Source organism: Oryx dammah, unplaced genomic scaffold (genome assembly GCF_014754425.2).
Source record: "Oryx dammah isolate SB20612 unplaced genomic scaffold, SCBI_Odam_1.1 HiC_scaffold_7, whole genome shotgun sequence".
NCBI lineage: Eukaryota > Metazoa > Chordata > Mammalia > Artiodactyla > Bovidae > Oryx > Oryx dammah.
Window position 1 is genome coordinate 32,217,863 of NW_024070191.1, and position 17,970 is coordinate 32,235,832.

Consider the following 17,970-nt stretch of genomic DNA (forward strand, 5'->3'; position numbering starts at 1 on the left):
CACTGGTTGCCATTTCCTTCTCCAATGCATGAAAGTGAAAAGTGAAAGTGAAGTCACTCAGTCATGCCCGACTCTTAGCGACCCCATGGACTGCAGTTCGCCAGGCTCCTCCATCCACGGGATTCTCCAGGCAAGAGTACTGGAGTGGGGTGCCACTGCCTCTCCAGCCCCCACTAGATGCAACTAAAGAAAGCCCGTATGCAGCAATGAAGACCCACCACAGCCAAACGAGAAAAAAGATTTAAAAATCTTAAAAAAAAAAAAAAAGTTAGCATGTCACTTAAGAAATACAATTCACAAATGATATAAAAGATTTAAAAATCTTTAAAAAAGTTAGCATGTCTCTTTAGGAAATAAATTCATTAATTATTAATCAAGAAAATGCTCATATTTCTTCAGCATGTATACTATTTTTCAATGACTAATACAGATGTTTTCCTGAATATGGCATATTTATGAGTATTCAAAGGTTAAACAAAGAAACCTGTAACAACTCAGAATAGACCCAGATTTTAATCTGTAATATATTAAGAATCTCTCTGAAATGTCAACAAAAATACTTTCAAATGCTTCAAGTAAAATAATTTATTGAGCACTTACACTGTGATGTTCCAAGTGTTTTACAAGTATTTTCATTTAATCTTCAGGAAACTCCTGCAAAGTTTTTTGCGGTATCTCCATTTTACTGATGAGGAAACTGAAGGACAGACAGTTAGGTGGCCTGCTCAAGGTCACACATGAAATAAGGGCAGAGACAGGAGTCAAAGCAGGTGGTCTTGCCTCATGACCTGTACCCTTTACCACATGCTATACTGTCAGCAACCATGGAACCACTTTTCTGTCACATCCGTATTGATTCAGAAAGACAACCATTACTGCTTCAGGAAACATCCCTACCATTAACAAAGGCTGCATCTTCAACTTGCATAGAAGCTGTGATGGAGAGAATGAGGACTCCCCAAACCAAACGCCCACATCCTAATCCCCAGAACCTGTGAACACACTACCTGATGTGGGGAAAAAAAAGGACTTTGCAGTTGTGATGAAGTCAAGGATTTGACAATGGAGAGATTATTCTGGACTATTCACATGGGCCCAGGGTAGTGCCTAGGATCCTTGCAAGTGAAAAGGGGATGGAGAAGAGTCAGAGATAGGTTTGAAGACGCTCTGCTCTGGCATGGAAAATAAGAGGAAGGGGACTGTGGGCCAGGGAACACAGGCGCCTCTAGAAGGTGGAAAAGGCAGGGAGAGTCTCCCTCAAGAACCGCCAGGAGGAACGCAGTCCTGCTTATACCTTGATCTTAGCCCCAAGAGACCCACAGAGGCCTTCCAGCACCCAGAACGATAAGATAATAAATGTGTACTGCTTTAAATTTTGTTGTGTTTAAGCCACGAAGTTTGACAACATTTGTTAGTGAGTCAACAGGGAACTAATGCAGTGTCTTCTCTGACAGCATTTCTAAACACTCCCTTTGTCTTTATTAGTTCTACTACAAAATAGGTAGGGAGGAGCAAAATTCCCTTAGATTCCTTAACCTAAGATTTGGGGAACACGAAACAGAAATGTCACTTGCAAAGGTTTTAGCCCACCACAACACGAACAGTCCTATCTATGGATACAAAGATGCTAATGTGACCTACAACCTGCCCCTAGACAGCCAGGAGAAGCATTAGATTTTAATTGCTAAGAAGGTGTTGCTGCCACCTTTCACAATGAGGAAGGGAAGGAAAGGATTTCTTCCCATCTTGTTACCACAACCACTGCCGCTGTCTATGCTCCGGATTTCACTTTCGTCCTAGTCAGAGACGTGACACAGAAAACGAAAAGGCAGTAAAGCCATCATCATGCACGACATAATAATGTTATGGATCCTTTCATTACTAAAATACTGTACCTTTCAATTTCAGACAACCAAAGTCTCCAGGCCACACCGGAATTGGTGGTTGATTTTCATAAAATTATGTGATGGATATGGAGAAAACTTGCAGTAGTAAAGAGAGCACTACGGTAAGAGCCATTTTTTAAAAGTCTGTTAAACATGTAATAGCTGCAGTTAATAAAGAAAAGCCCCCTCACAGCCATCCAAAAGAACTCTACCAAGCCAACATTTTGTCTAATGAACAACCTCTCACTAGAAGTTTATTTGGTAAAGGTGCATAATGTATACATTGCCTAAATAAAAAGACTTTCATTCACATTTCAAAACATTAACTATTTAAGCCTATGTACAGGAACAGATTCGCAAAAATAACATCCTTTTCACACTTACCATGCTGGCATTTAAAGATCAGAACTTAAATCACCCAATTTACTGGAAGAGACATTTGATCTCTGACTACCCACAGATAACTCAAACCACTATCAAACAGTGCTTTTATCAGGTAAAGGGCCCATGTCTGCTGCGCAGTGATGTCCATTCAAAGACAGTAAGTCAAAACACCACACTGGAAAACCAGAGTTTGGCAGCTCTGTCTGTTCTGACCAATGGCAAACAAATAAGTGATTTCAAGTAAATCCCTTAATCTCTAAGAGGTTAGGAAATAAGGCTAAATACTCAAAAACCGACCATGGAAATATTTTCTCACTTGTTTTTCCATTTTGTCAATTGTATGATGTTTTGTGTGGAGACGATTTACATAGTACATATGTGTATGCCTGGAAAAAGTTTGTTTTTAAAATAAGAGTTCCCAGAGAAATGCTTCTATACAAAATCACTCTAAACTAATTCCATAAATTGCTCACTCCAACACCACCAAGAGAATCAAAAGCTGAGCCTCACCCTGCCTATTCCCGGACTCTAAGTGGCTTCTTATTCCAGATATACTAATGTATCTAATTCCGCACAAAGTCTTTTTCTCCTTTTGTTTGTGACACTATTCCCGGACTCTAAGTGGCTTCTTATTCCAGATATACTAATGTATCTAATTCCGCACAAAGTCTTTTTCTCCTTTTGTTTGTGACATGGTTCATTACTGAACATCAACTATGTACCAGGCCCTGTTCTAGGTCCTGGGAAATCAAAGGAAATATGATCCTAGTCTCATGGAGCTTAAAGAAGCATGAAAATTTCAGATGATGATAAGCTATCAATACTATAAAACAGGATACAGTGACTGCAGGATACAGTAACTCCTGTATTGTTATCAAAAGGATTAGTAGAATCCAAACCAGGAATTAGTCATATAGAAAGACTGGAGGAAGACATGTGAAGAAGTGATTACCAGCCATATCTTTTATTTTCTTTCAAGTTCTCTTTGTCTCAAAGGCTTCTGAGGCTATAGTAAAAAGATTTTAATAACAGTTTATAGTCACTTATTCCACATAATATAAAAAGTTTAAGATTTCAACATTATTTAACCATAATGAAGCCAAAAAAATACTGAAATGAAACCATTTTGTTGATCAGTTGTACACAGTCTGTTTATAACTGCAACAATCAAAAGTTTTTTAAAAGACTTTTAAATTGTTTTACCTAAAATTTTTAAATACTTAAAATTTGTATGGTTTAAAATAATAATCAAATAACTAAGTTGTTTCCTGTGAATGGATTTATTTACTATCTAAAATAATGAGCATTTGAAAAAATGAGATTTTAAAATCCCAACCACACAAAAACACAATATACCATAACCACAAGGGCAAAAAAGGTGAAAATGTCCACTTCTACTTAATTCCTTCCCTTCAAGAATACCTAAATCTGGGCTACTCACATGTGATTAATTTTAAACAACGTAAAATTAAATAAAATTTAGTTCTCAAGTACACTAGCCACATTTCAAGTGCTCAAAATCCATAGTGGTGAGTGGCCACTGTCCCGGACAGCCAGAGACAGGGCATTTCCATCTCTGCAGAAAACTCTATTGGTCAGTGCGGATGTAAATCATTTGTCCAATTTGACCCAAACACAAACATCCAAAAAAAGCTTATAAACATAAGGGTGATAATACATTTTTTTCAAGAAACTGGTGAACAATACTCTAAAGCTCGACAGAAATCACATACAAGGAAACTGAGCAATCAGACCCGCATGCCACAATGAAGAAGTGAAGTGAAGTCGCTCAGTTGTGTCCGACTCTTTGCAACCCCATGGACTGTAGCCTACCAGGCTCCTCCATCCATGGAATTTTCCAGGCAAGAGTACTGGAGTGGGTCGTAAAAATCAGGGACAAGGGAAAATGTGCTCTGACTTTGGCCTTGAAGTCGTGAGCCTTCAGTTTTCGTTGTGATTCTACCTCTCTGGCTTGGCTTCATGAATTCCAAAGACATACAACATATTAGGACTTCTGTTTACAGCCCATAATAAAGGTTAAATGAGGTGATCCAGATCACCTGAAATGACCCCAAACAAGGGGAAAACAAACTACGATTCCTCCCAGTCACCAACACATAAATGTATGGTTTGGATATGCATGCTGACAAGAACATATGTGATTTTAAAAATTAACTTTATTGTCTTACCTACCCTATTGATATTATTTAAAGGCATTAATTATTTGCAATAGCAAACAATTACACTGAATTCACAACCAATACCTATTTACAAAAATAAGATTTTAAGGGTAAAGCATGATCACCATATTTCTTTCTACAAAATTCACTAAGTAAGGGATCAAAGTGTGTTAGAGAAATGGCACTTTTTCCTATCAAAATTTTTAATTTTTCTGAGTGTATACCACTAGTAATAGAGAAACACTATTTTTTTTTTAAACTTTCACTCTTGTAGTAGGGTGTAGCCGATTAATAAACAATGCTGTGACAGTTTCAGGTGAACTGTGAAGGGACTCAGCCATACACATACATATGTCCATCCTCCCCCTAACTCTCGTTCCACCCAAGCTGCCGCAGAACACTGAGAAGAGCTCCATGCAGCAACACTATTTTTAAAACATAATTGCTATAAACATAACTACTCCGTAATCTGTGTAACTCCAGTGTCATCACCTCAAATATACTCTAAAATTTTCAGTTAATAATTTTCCAGTAAACATATGTTAAGAGAAAGATGATGGTCAAGGACATTAAAATACCCTGTATAAGGGAGCAAAGTATGTGAAATTAAACTCAATTAGTGAATGAAATACAAAAACAAAAAAAACCCCAAAACCCTACTCTATAATTTCATTTAACCAGGAGCCCTGTCACTAAATACAGTCATACAATTTTCACTTGACTATTAAGTTACTATTCCATTAAGTTACATATTTTAGGTTGCTTTGTAGTTCTTATTTTTTCCTGACTAAACCACATTACTATTGAACTTCCTTGCACCAATACAAAACACCCAATTTCCCTTATCTATTTGGTTTAACCTCGCCATCCTCACTTTGTTCTTGACCACACTGGGTAACAACAGATATGGCAACCACTGAAAGAAAACTCACATTAAATTATTTTCCAAAAAAAAAAAAATTATTTTCCAATCCCTTACGTCAAGGAGACTAGCTCACAGTGAAAATTATGACAGACTATGTGACTTACATCCGTCATCTTGTTCTACTTACTATGAAGTCTAGTAAACTAACAAGTTCATCCACATAGTTTCCTTCCTCCTTCCCTGGCAAAATGTTTAATTATAGTAAATTGGTTTGAGATTGTTCAAATTTTACTTTCTTTTACCATAGCAAGGCAATGTATCACAGAAATGATATGTAGTTTTTAAAGTACTAAGTAATTTACCATAACATCTAAAATGATAATTTACTAAGTTTATCTTTCCTATAAAGACCAGTGTTTTTTTCCTTTGGTTCATCACTTTAGTATTTTAGGTTCAACTGCATTCAACATTTCACCTTTAAAATAAACAATGAAGAAAACATAAGGGACTTTATACCATATATTCAAATTTTACATTATCACTTATATGCTTCATCAGAACACGAAGCACTGGTGAAGCTATACCCATCAAGCTGTTGTAATAACAACAGTGAAAGTAAATTTTGACTGGAAAGTTAACTTCATGTTTATACTTGCACCAGCATGAATTCTCTTTACCAACTGAGAAACACCCATATAACCCATGCAAAGATCGGCTCAAGCACTAATTACCATTCAACCTTTAATATCTATGGAAGTGCATTTAGGCCAACTGAGTTCACATCTTCACCCAAGAAACATCTGACTAAAGACTAGTTCATTTTGCATGTTATTTTTCTCATATTAAAAAAAACATTTATTATCAGCTACATTCTGGGTCTAGTTCTAGGTACTCTCTAGCACTTCTAGTTTGGATCCCTATAATTACAAAAAGTAGTCATTTTTTCATCTCTACTTTAGAGGTAAGAAAATACTGAGCCCCAGTGGTAAGAGGTATGGTGGGGATAAGAACTGAGTTCTCCTTGACTCTTGCCCTATACTCCACTGCCTGCTGAGTTTTTTTTTTTTTTTTTTAAAGGATGTTTTGTTAAATGGCTCAAAGCAAACAGAACAACTTTCAGGGTGAAGGTCAGCCAGAGCAAAGCAAGTCTCTCAATAAAAACAAAGCCATACTTTTTATATGATAACAAGTCTGCTACAGTTGATTATATAGGTATAGCATACTTTCCATAGACAGTTTCTTAAAAAAAGGTGTTTCTAAATAAAATTTGAATGAAAAGAAAGGTATTTTAAAACCATATACAACACTCTCATTAAAGGCAATCTTGAAAAGAACAGAAAGATGATTTTATAATTCAAAAAATATACCACATATTTTATGTCATGTTTTTTTAACATAGGAATATGAGCATCTTGTTTTCATGGGTGAGTTTTAACTCACTGCATACACAAAGTATGCATCAGTTATATCTTAATAAAGGTGGAAATAAAATTTTTCAAAAACAAATGCTAGGAATTATAAAGGAAAAAATTGTACCACACAAGCAAAAAAACCACAAATAAATGCAATTTTTAAAAAACAAAGCCTCTATGATATTGCTGGGAGTTTAAATTTGTTCGAACCTTGCTGGAAATGTTCTAAAATTGACTGTGGTGACAGCTGAACAATTCTGTGAATATACTAAAAAACCATTACACTGTACATTTTAAATGGCTGAATTGTATAGTACGTGAATTACTTTTCAACAAAAATGTTATTTAAAAAACTTTCTTAATTCTACATTTATTGTAATGAAATCATCACATACAATTTTTTAATATGTAAGAATGTTCATCAAGTTACAATATCTATTTAAAAACTGCAAACTGCCTATACCATTAATAGAATAATGATAAACAGATATGCCACATACACACAATTAAATTATATATATATCAGTTAAAAAAATCACATTTCAAGAAAATTTATTTCACAATAAAGGTTATAAAATGATATTGTGCACCATTACAATTTGTTTTAAAAAAATATGCATAGGAAAGACACTGGAAGGATACAGAACAAAATGTTAACTGCAGCTATTTGTAGTTGGTAAGATTTCAGGGGATTATAATCTTTATATCTTACTGCAGTTTTCAATTTCTCTATAATAAACAAGATTTACATAATTTAAACATAATAAATGTTTTTAAACTAGCAGCCACTTTGGAAAGGACAATTTTCCGTTAAAAATTAAAAACTCATAGGGCTATCAGCATTTCTTTGCGGTGCTACCTGTGTAGACCTATAGGCATAAAGGTAAAATTCTTTAATTAATGCCTTAACCTCAATACCCTAATTCCATCACACAATAAAATAAATTCTAATGATCAAGGCTTACATGTACAGGTGATAACACAGAAAACATGAGATGACCAAAAGCATATTAACTCTACTTAATACACAAAACCAAATTACCTAATTTAGGTTTAAAAATTATATTAAATCATGTTTGTTTCCATATCTAGGAAAACAACATATATGCTCATTTCAAGATTTAAAATAAACATTTCTCATTCTTGCAGGAGGAAAAATTAGCTAGGCATGTATTTAACATTCACCCAACATAAAGAAGAACAACATTCTATTGGAATTCTAGGTAAAGCATAACAAGAAGCTTCTTATCACAGTCAAACTTTCACCATATTTCGATGTATTTGGATCCTGAAGAGATCAAGAGAAATTCAGAGGGCTTAAAGTAACAAAATTACAAAAGCCAGGAAAAGGCTTTATGTGTGCAGATGTCCTTTGTCATTTATAAAAATGTCCTTCACAAAGTCCATATTGGAGAATTTTACTCAAATAGACTGTGTTCATCAGGTAGTCAGAGAGGAAAAAAATTCAACTTTTTTCTGCTATCAAAATCCTTCAGAGACTTCCTTGGCGGTCCAGTGGCTAAGACTCTGCACCCCCAATGCAGGGGGCCAGGTTCGATCCCTGGTCAGGGAACTAGATCCTGCATGATGCAACTAAGACCTGGTGCAGCCAAATAAAATAAATATCTTTTTTTTTTAATCCCCTAACGCCAACATTTAACCTTCCCATATCTATAAGAAAATGGTCTAGAAATCGAGGGGTGCATATTAAAATAGGTTTCTCCAGTTAAGAAAGAAATTTGGTTCACCTAGGCAATCTATTCTGGTGTTCTTGCCTGGAGAATCCCAGGGACGGGGGAGCCTGGTGGGCTTCCGTCTATGGGGTCGCACAGAGTCAGCAGCAGCAGCAGCCAAGATGCAGTGAGGGTAAAACTCAAGACGCACCACGGATGAAGAGTCACATAGGTTGCCACTGCTGACTGCTTCTCAGGTTAATACTTTTCCTCATGGTTACATTAATGTGAAAGCAAGAGAATCAAACTAGTTTTTGTAAATAAGATACTTAAGTTAGGAGATTATTGATATAGGCAAATATGACATTTTTGAAGTAAAAGCCATTGTTAAGAGTTTGCACATAAATCTAAAACCAGTAGTCACTGAATCTGACCAAAAAGTGTAACGGAGACAAACTCTGAAGAAACAACTTTGTGTAACACAGTATGATTGTTGCAGGATTCAGCATTATTTTTTTCCACATTCATTAGTAAAGCACCAAGATTTCAAATCACTAAATGACTACACCAAATGTTAGGAAATTTTTTTTTTAATTGTCTAGGTAACACTTTGATAACAAAAACTGGTGATTCAGTTTTTACTGAGTGTTGACCCCTCCCTCGTGGTTATTCATTTTTCCGCTTAGTTTTCAGCACACCATTATTCCTCAAGACCAACTACCACTATGACAATATCACTTAAACCAATGAGGCTGTCTTTGCAGCTTTTCTTAAAGGACTTACTACCTGGGAGATGACTCCATGATGTCCACTTTCTAATTGTTTATTTATACTGTACATTTAGGTTTTATGCTTTATATATATATGTCACATTTTACAACTTAAAAAGTCTTTAAAGAGGGCTTTTAAGGTTTTGTTTGTTTTTTTTTCTTATGACTCCACAGTAGCACAAGACTCACCAGACACAATACCATCTTGCCTAAGGCCAAAATGCCAGTAGGCAAGCCTCCACATGAGACTTCCTAATCTTCGTTATTTCAAATCAATTTGATAAACTAAATTTTGTTTCACCCACAAAATCCAAGGAAGCCACATATTTCTTTAATTTAAAATACCTACTTATTTAAATTGAGTTAAATAATCCTTGGGCTTTCCAACTTCACACACACACACACGTTATTGTGCTGGAATTCTATCAAACAGGCTTCCCCAGTGGCTCAGCAGTAAAGAATCCACCTGTAATGCAGCAGACTGTGGAGATGCGGGTTTGACCCCTGCGTCAAGAAGATCTCCTGGATGAGGAAATGGCAACCCACTCCAGTATTCTTGCCTGGAGAATCTCTTGGGCAGAGGAGTCTGGCGGGCTACAGTCGCTGGGGTCGAAAAAGAGTGGGACACAACTAAGTGACTAAACAACAATTCTATCAAATATCTCAGGTGTCATGTAAAAGCAAAGGATTAGTAGACCGTAATATTCATATTCATACATCGTTAAAAGGAAACTATGAAAGTAAATTTTTTTTCATTTTCCTACTCACTTTCCTTTCAATATAATTCTAAACCTAGATGAAAAAGGGAATCTAGTAGAAAGGGTTCTCATTGTAGATCACTCAGTGATAACACAGATTCACATCTATTGATAAAATTTAAAAATAAGCCAAAAACCATTTATCAAAGAGCTTTTCAAATCCAAAATCTGTCAACAGGCAGATGTACCCTAGAAGTAATGACACACATCCGTTTAGTGAAAATTGAACATTCTCTAAATCACAAAATCTAAAAAAAAAATAAAAAATAAAAAATAAATCACAAAATCTTAAATATGCCTTTTCCCTTATTGTCATGTATGAGCACAATGTAACACATAAGTGTTTAAAAATACTTAAGTCCTTATTAAGGTCAACAATAAAAACGAAACAAAAACCCTCTGAGTATTTTAAAAAGTGTTAGGTAGTCATAGTATAATCAATTCCTTAAATTTATCTATATTTATATTTGTTAAAAGATTAGCCTGCAGAAGTAAAATTCACCATTCATTTAAAAACTCTAATGCTGGACATGTTGTTTATTAACAAATGAATAAATCAGCTGCTCTTTCAACATATAATAGACTTTTTTAAAAAGTAAAACTAAAAACAGCATTGCATCAAAAACAGATTTTATAGATATCAAATTCTAAACCTTCCTAAAGCTCTAATGATTTTAATTTTTTAAGTGTTTAAAACAGATTTTTGTTTTAAAAGAACTCAACAAATAATCCATGGTTATGAATTTTCTTCTTATAGTAAAAGAATAATTTAAAATAATCAATGGTGCCTATGATTTAAAAAAAAAAAAGTCTTCAATTAGGTGCTTTTAGCTCATTTAACAAACTTACTACTGTCTCAATCTTCTTTTGAAATTCTTTTCCAGGACCAAGCTGGACCTCTTTTTTCTTTTTTTAAACTTCATTGATAATTAAAACAGGAACAATTCTGCCAAAACTACTTGATTACTCAAAACACAAAATTCAAGATACCTGGGCAAGACTCACTTATGCATGTAAAAATATTTTGTGTATATGATATATGTACGGCATGGTGAATAAAGTATGGAAAAAAAGAGAAGCCTTGACCTCACTGCAAGTTAAGCCCCTTGCGCTCACTATACTAACTATGCTTAACCTTGAATATTCCCCCTCACCTTGAGCTTTGACAGAAAGCACAAGTACATTCACAATAATGAAGTAACGTGATATGGTATAAAGCAGCGGTCCCCAACTTTTTTGGCACCAAGGACCAGTTTCGTGAAAGATAATTTTTTCTAGAGACCAGGATGGAGGGGATGGTTTCAGGATGATTCAAGAGCATTACATTTATTGCACACTTTATTTCTATTATTATTACTTCAGCTCCACCTCAGTCATCAGGCATTAGATCTCTGAGGTTGGGGAACCCTGGGATAAAGAGTCAGGAAACAGGTTTCTTACCAAAGCCTTGGACTTAACTTTTTGGTCTCAGTGATTTCTCTTGTAAAATAAAGTAGTTGGACTATATCTCTTCTATATAAAGAGGCTGTCAGGGACTTAATTCAGGATCTGCTATACTACTTATAACAGCAAAAACTTGTTAACAACTTAACATTCTATTCCAAATAATGGAATACTATATGACCCTTAAAAAAAACAAACAAGAAAGCTGTAGGTCCATGTGTGCTGGTTTACAAGGCTGTCCCAGGTAGTCTATTAAAACAAAAAAAGCAAAATGCGAATAGTGTGATCCAATTTTATGTATTTTAAGACAAACATATATACATATGTACAGGAATTTTCTAGGAGGACACACAAGAAACCTCAAAATGGTTAAATCTCTGTCTTTCTTAGTATTTGAAAAAATTTAAATACTGAACATGTATTATTTTTATGAATTTTCAAAAGAGAGTAAAAGTAAAGGTCTTCTGATTTGGGTTTTATAATTAGAAAAGAACCTAGGTTCATACACTGGTTTTATTCTTTACCATCTGTGTTTTATTTAAGTTATTTAGCTCAATTTCTCCACCTGTAAAAAGGAGTTAATAGTACTAACCCCACACAACTGTTGGAAGGATAGAAGGAAATCATCCACAAAAGTCACTTAGCCCAGCACATGTTTAGAGGACAACAGCTATCAGCAGCTATTAACAGTGTTATTATTATGAACTCCAGAAACTGAATACCCAGTTTCTGGATACTTAGACAACTGACTGAGGACTTTGACAATTCATTCAAGCATGACCAACCTCAAGGCAACCAATTTCCTTTACTCAAAACTCATTCAATCTGATCAGTCTAAGAAATCACATATCTATTAACTTAAAGTAAAAAAAAAAAAAAGCTATCACAGGCTGCAGGTGAGCTAATGATGGAAATGGTAAAGCAAAGTCTGGATTTTAATTAAGAATCATCTATCCAGAGTAGCCTTCCTCATTATATGACTCCCTAGCCAAGGAACCAGAATACTCAGGGGAGCTGGGCAGGGCACCTTTCTCTTTACAAAATTCTGAATCTTTACAAAAGGCTGAATTTATAGGAGTACTTTTTTTAAGTAACGCAAGCTTCCAAGAATCTTTTCTTATTTTAATACACAACAGTCTCTCATATTCCTAAAAATGTATGGCACTGTTAGTTCATTTACAAATTAACTACAAATAACATGTCAATCAAGCAGGAGATATAAAAATGAAACCACCATATAAAGAAATTCCCCCCAAAAAAGCATATTGAACAGTTTTTTTGAGAGTAGCTTTTCCTCATAAGATTCTTTAAAAATTCAGGCTGAATATTATCAAATCAAAAACACTCCAAGCTGTAAATCTAACCCCTCTTCTGAAAGTGCTCTCCCAGAGTAACACTCTAATAATATTCTATTTAACTTTTCGAAAAGACCAAGAACATATCTTAAAATTCTATTTAACAACTTGAAAGGATAATGCGCTCAGATTAAGTCAAAATGTAGAACACCTGGTTTGAGTCCATCATATTAAAATTTTAACAGGCCTTACTGGTATTAGAGAACAATTTCAATATCAGTATGATGGATTAAAGTTTGGATTCCCCCAGTTACAATAATATAGCAAAAACAAAAGGTCACTCACACATTTAATTCTTTTCAGTATGAAAATAAACCAGGCTCCACTTAGTTCATCTAAATTTGTTAGTATTTAAACCTTTAGAATAGTAACTATTTTCAAATCACACAAGTAGATACATTTGAATACATTAGATTACTGTTGCTTTAGTTGAATACATTAGTTACTGTTGCTTTCCTGGAGAGTGTGATCTGAAGTTCCCACCAAAAAAACCTGGCACCTGAATGATGCTCTGAGATCTGCACGCCTGCTTCACAGATCATTGCACTGTGCTGAACTGACATTTGGAGACTGTATTGAGCAACTGTATGGAAGCAAAGGGAAGGGATGGAGGAGGGTTTATTTTAAAAAAGAAAACATTTAACACACCCATCCTCTACAAGCAAGAGCTATCAGAAAAACCTTTTAAAAATACACACATTTCTAATTTTCCAACACTCGAATTATAAAAGTAGATACTCTACCACAAGAGACCTTCCAATCCCCTCTTATCCCCCACAGTGTTTTGCCAAGAGCACAAGCCCAAGTAAAACAACCCAGGCAATTTCCTTGTTTACTCAAAGAATAGCAGAAAACACGATGACTGCTTCGGAAGCTTCTGAAACAAATGCATTTCCAATATTTAAAAGACTTTTCATGATCATGCTTGAAATAGAGAGACTAGTTATGATTCCTTCACCCAGTATGAAATATACTTTTAACTTTATTAAAAGGGTTAAATTTTACACTGCAGCTCATTAGCATGCCGTGTTCGCAACCAGCAGGAAGAGGGGAAAAAAGGTGGGAGAAAGCAGCGAAACACACAAAATGGAAAACATTACTACCTCCTTTGGTGCTTATGAATAATTTTATATGACCCCAAGATGTATGGGAAGAGTTCATGAATAGAAAGAAGGGGGGTTAAAAATCTGGACTGGCCCCTTCCAGAATCCTACTGATATCGGAGACAAGAAGGAATTTATTTACACTGCAGTGCCTGGCAGCAAACATGGCTGCCCCTGCCCCCTTTAAATCTGAATAGTCTTCACTCCCTCACCAAAACCATCAAATTATGGCCATGGCTCTCCCTGTCTCGCTACCATTACAGGAACACACCTCCTCCTCCCTCAAAGCAGTAAAACCCACACCTCTCCATTTCACAACACCATAACCACTAGCTTCTCCATTCTCGAGCCTTGAAAGAAAACGCACAGAATACACAAATATAGGAACAAAAGGCTTTCTCTTCCTAACACTCCAGCAATCCCCCTGCCCCTTCTTTTCCTCCCACTCTGTGACGCTTGGTCCGTAGTTCTCACCCCTTGTCAACAGTCAGTTCATTTCCTTCCCGAGCACAATCCTGGGTTTCCCGGTTTCCTGAATCTATTTCCTATCTTCCGATTGCATCCTGTCTCAATCACTTCTTATCCCTTTTTTCTAATCCACCTTTTCCTCCACTTCCATTCCCTCATAGCTCCCTTGGGGCCTCGTCTCTCCATCACATTCCTTCTCCTTTCCCTAGACTCTCCTCTAGTTCACACACTCCACCCCCAAACCTGCCTATTTCTCTGTCCGCCCAGGTCTCCCATCTCCGAACCCAACTCTCTTCCTCGCTCCCTGCCCCCTCCCCCGTTTCATCTTTATCCCCGCCCCCATCCCACCTCTACTCCCAATTCCCAGCTCAGCGCCACTCCATCCCTCACCCCAGTCCCTACCTTCCCAGTCCCACCTTCCAATCCCCTCCACACCCCCACCCTGCCCCATCCTTCCACACCCGCCTCGAGCCCTTCCGGGCCACCCAGTGGTCCTCCCATCCCTGCTAAGGTTTTTCTCCCGATCCGGGTCCCATTCGTAGGTCGCCCCCTCCTCGTCGTCCCCTCCTCAGCCCTCCCTTCCAAGACACACACACACACACACACCCTCACACTCTTTCTCTCTCACACACATACACGCGCGCATTCACTTTACCTTCAGTTTGTTCCATTCTAACCCCCCGGCCGTGTCAGTACGATCACAGGAGAGACACGGAGGCCCGGAGTGGGGCTGGGGCGCGGGCAGCCGCCGGGGCCGCGGCGGGAGGAGGCGGAACCAAGCTAGGCCTCATGAAATCCCCGGGCTAGATTTCCCCCGCGCCGGACGCCTCTGCCATGGCCGGCTGGCACCGAGGAGGGGGCCACGGCCGGGCCGGGCCGGGGCCGGCCGCGCAGCGAGAGGAGAAAGGCTGCGGGGGGGAGGGTGGGCGGCGGAGCCGGAGGGATCGGGGTCGCCGCGCAGCTGCAGCTCCCACAGACGAGCCCGTGGCTGGCGGCCGGGCCGGGGCAGCAGGATCCTCGGAGCTCGACGCGGCCTCGCGCGCCTCTCCGCGGGCGATCAGTGTGGACAGTCCACCTCGGCCTCCGCCTCCGTCCTGGGCGCCCGCTGCCGCCGCCCGCTCCCGCCGCCGCCGCCTCGCACAAAGCCCCCCCCACCCCGACTCTCCGGGCGCCCCCGCCGCCGCCGCCGCCAAATCTTCAGCCGCTGATTGGCTGCTGGCCGCGGCGCCTGCCGGGAAATGCAGTCCGGGGCTGGGAGCGCCAAGGGCCGAAAGGAGGAAGAGGCTCGTCAGCCTGTGGAGAGGAGGAGCGGGGGTGGGGGTGGGGGGAGCCAGAAACGCGAGCCGCCCGGCGGAGTCTAGACGAGAAGTGAGACCGCAGGCGATCCGGGCGGAGAGACAGGAAGGCGCGACGCGGAGGCCGAGTGAAAAACAAAACAAAACTAGAGGACGGGGTGGAGGTTGGGCCTGTGAGGCCAAAGTGTGCTCGTGCGTGTTCTCTGATGCTTGAGGAGATAACAGCGTCTGTCAGTCACCCGACGGCGGGACTCCTCGGGGTGACACCGCGAGGCCGTCCCCAGACCTTAGAAATCCCCCTGCAGACGGGCGCCCGGTTGATAAAGATGAGCGGGGAGCGGGGGGGGGGGTGCCGTGGGGGTGGAAGGGGGACAGAGATATCTGTGCCTCCCTGACTGACTCCCGCCCGACCGCTGTCAAAGAGGAGCTCCGCGTCCCACCCGGCGGTCTCAGGCCGGAGCACGTTGGGGGCCAAGCCCGGAAGGTAGTTCTCAGATGCCTCCCGGGCAGGCCTCGGGCCCCCGCACGCCCGCTTCCTGCTCGCCCCGCGGGCCCGGAGGCTTGTGGGTAATGGGGGGGAAAGGCGGCGCAGCCTGCACCCCGATCCCGAGGGCTCCCCGCCCATCACGTGCCGGGCCCTCGCCTGCTCGCCGGCCACACCTACGCTTCGAGGGATGGGGGCGTTTGTCCTCGTCCAAGCTCACGCACGCAGGAAGGAGAGGGAGGAAGCGGGAGTCGAGATTCTCTGTTACCCTATATCCACCTCCCCCCCCATCCTAGGAAACTTATATGAAACAATAGAAGGTCTCAGGTGCGTGACACGGTAAACGAGTCTTGCAGGAATGTGACGGTTTGGTGATATTTCCTGGGGCCTGGAGATAATGACTTAGGACGCGGCAGCGCAGACGTAAATGTACAAAGGAAACAGGCAGCGAGATGAGGAAACCAATACTCGGTTCTGAGAATCATGAAGTCAAATCATCCACTAGACGTTAGACTCTCCACCGACGTTACAGTACGGGACCTATTTGGTACTGTTACGGGCAATTCCTGCTATCTTATTATCTGTAAATACCACTTAAACAGGAAATTTTTAAAGTCCTACATATCAATGATTTTCATGGTTACTAATTATGGATTCGTTTTAAAAAAGCACCACCCTGTTAATAATGCTGTTATGATATTCAGAACTAAGCATCTCCATTACCATCCTTAACTATTTATACACCTATACTTGTGTGGTTGCTATGCTTGTGATTCCAGAAGTTAAAGGAATCAATAAAAGCACATTTTTCTTTGTTTTAAATGTCTTTTTAGAACACAGGTCTCCAAAGGGGATTTGTGAACTTATTTCAAATGTTTGATTCTATCTCCTGGAAAGAGGTTAAATTGGTCTCTCTCTTTTTTTTTTAAACTTTCCTAAGATCCTTTCTACCTAATCTTTCCCACCTCCCTGTATCTTTCTTGCTTTGTTGATAAGCGATTTCCTTGGCCTGACACTTGGATTGTCCCCTTGAGGAGAATGTGGAAAATTATTCCCAGGGATTTTATTTTAATCTGCTTCTAAAGCTGTGCTGTCAGCAGTTTAAATTTATGTGAAGTAAATGCACAGTCTCTTCCTACATAAGATATACATTGTCAGTAATATTTGGTCTAGAGCCATATTTAGGGAAATAACTTAAAAATAATAATTTCTATTTTTAGCATCTAACATAAGGTTCAGAACATGCTTTCTCTTCTTCATAGAAAGTGAGCAAATAGCTCATTAAGAAAGCAACCTACAATTCTCAGGGCCAAGGTTAGGGAGAAAAAAAATTGTTTTTCTCTTTTGAAGATTATATTAAGAAACTCATTACATGATAAATAACTTATTCTGAAAGTAAGAAAAAACCCACCAGGTCTGGTAACAGAAGGCAGACACTGCTTTGAGCCAATGGATTTCAATAAGGAAGATTCTTAACCCTTCCCTTTTTAAAATGTGATTGCTGACATATGGCCATGGTAGAAAGTCTAGCTCATCTTTCAAATACTGGGTTTGGAATCGCTCGTCTGGTTTATGAATACTTAATGATTTTCACTGTGCCTGGTTGTAAATGAATACAATGCATGAATAAGAATAATTTCCCGGTATAAAATGTCTCCCAGGGAACTGAGAGGAATATTTTTACATCTTTTATGATCTTTTCCAGAAAAGTACATGTGCATGATAATGCAGTGATTAATTTATGAAATTAATGTGAAAAGTATACCTACCTAGCTTTTTAGAGTTCAAAATTTACCATTGGGAATTTTCAGGGAAGGAAAGGTACAGAAACCAAAGCTTTATAGATTTTAATTCTAGAAAACATAGAACATTAAGGGGAAGCCTTTATGTGGAA

The 17,970-nt window shown here is 38.9% G+C and overlaps 1 protein-coding gene across 4 annotated transcripts in view; it reads right to left on the bottom strand.

The window, feature by feature from the left end:
• Positions 1–15,432, bottom strand: part of NSD3 (nuclear receptor binding SET domain protein 3) — a 108,121-nt gene extending 92,689 nt beyond the window's left edge. For all 4 annotated transcript variants that reach the window (XR_005721474.1, XR_005721473.1, XM_040242943.1 and 1 more), the window contains exon 1: positions 14,953–15,432. The gene's annotated coding sequence lies outside the window, so the exon portion shown is untranslated. The remainder of the gene's footprint in view (positions 1–14,952) is intronic.
• Positions 15,433–17,970: the final 2,538 nt, after the last annotated feature.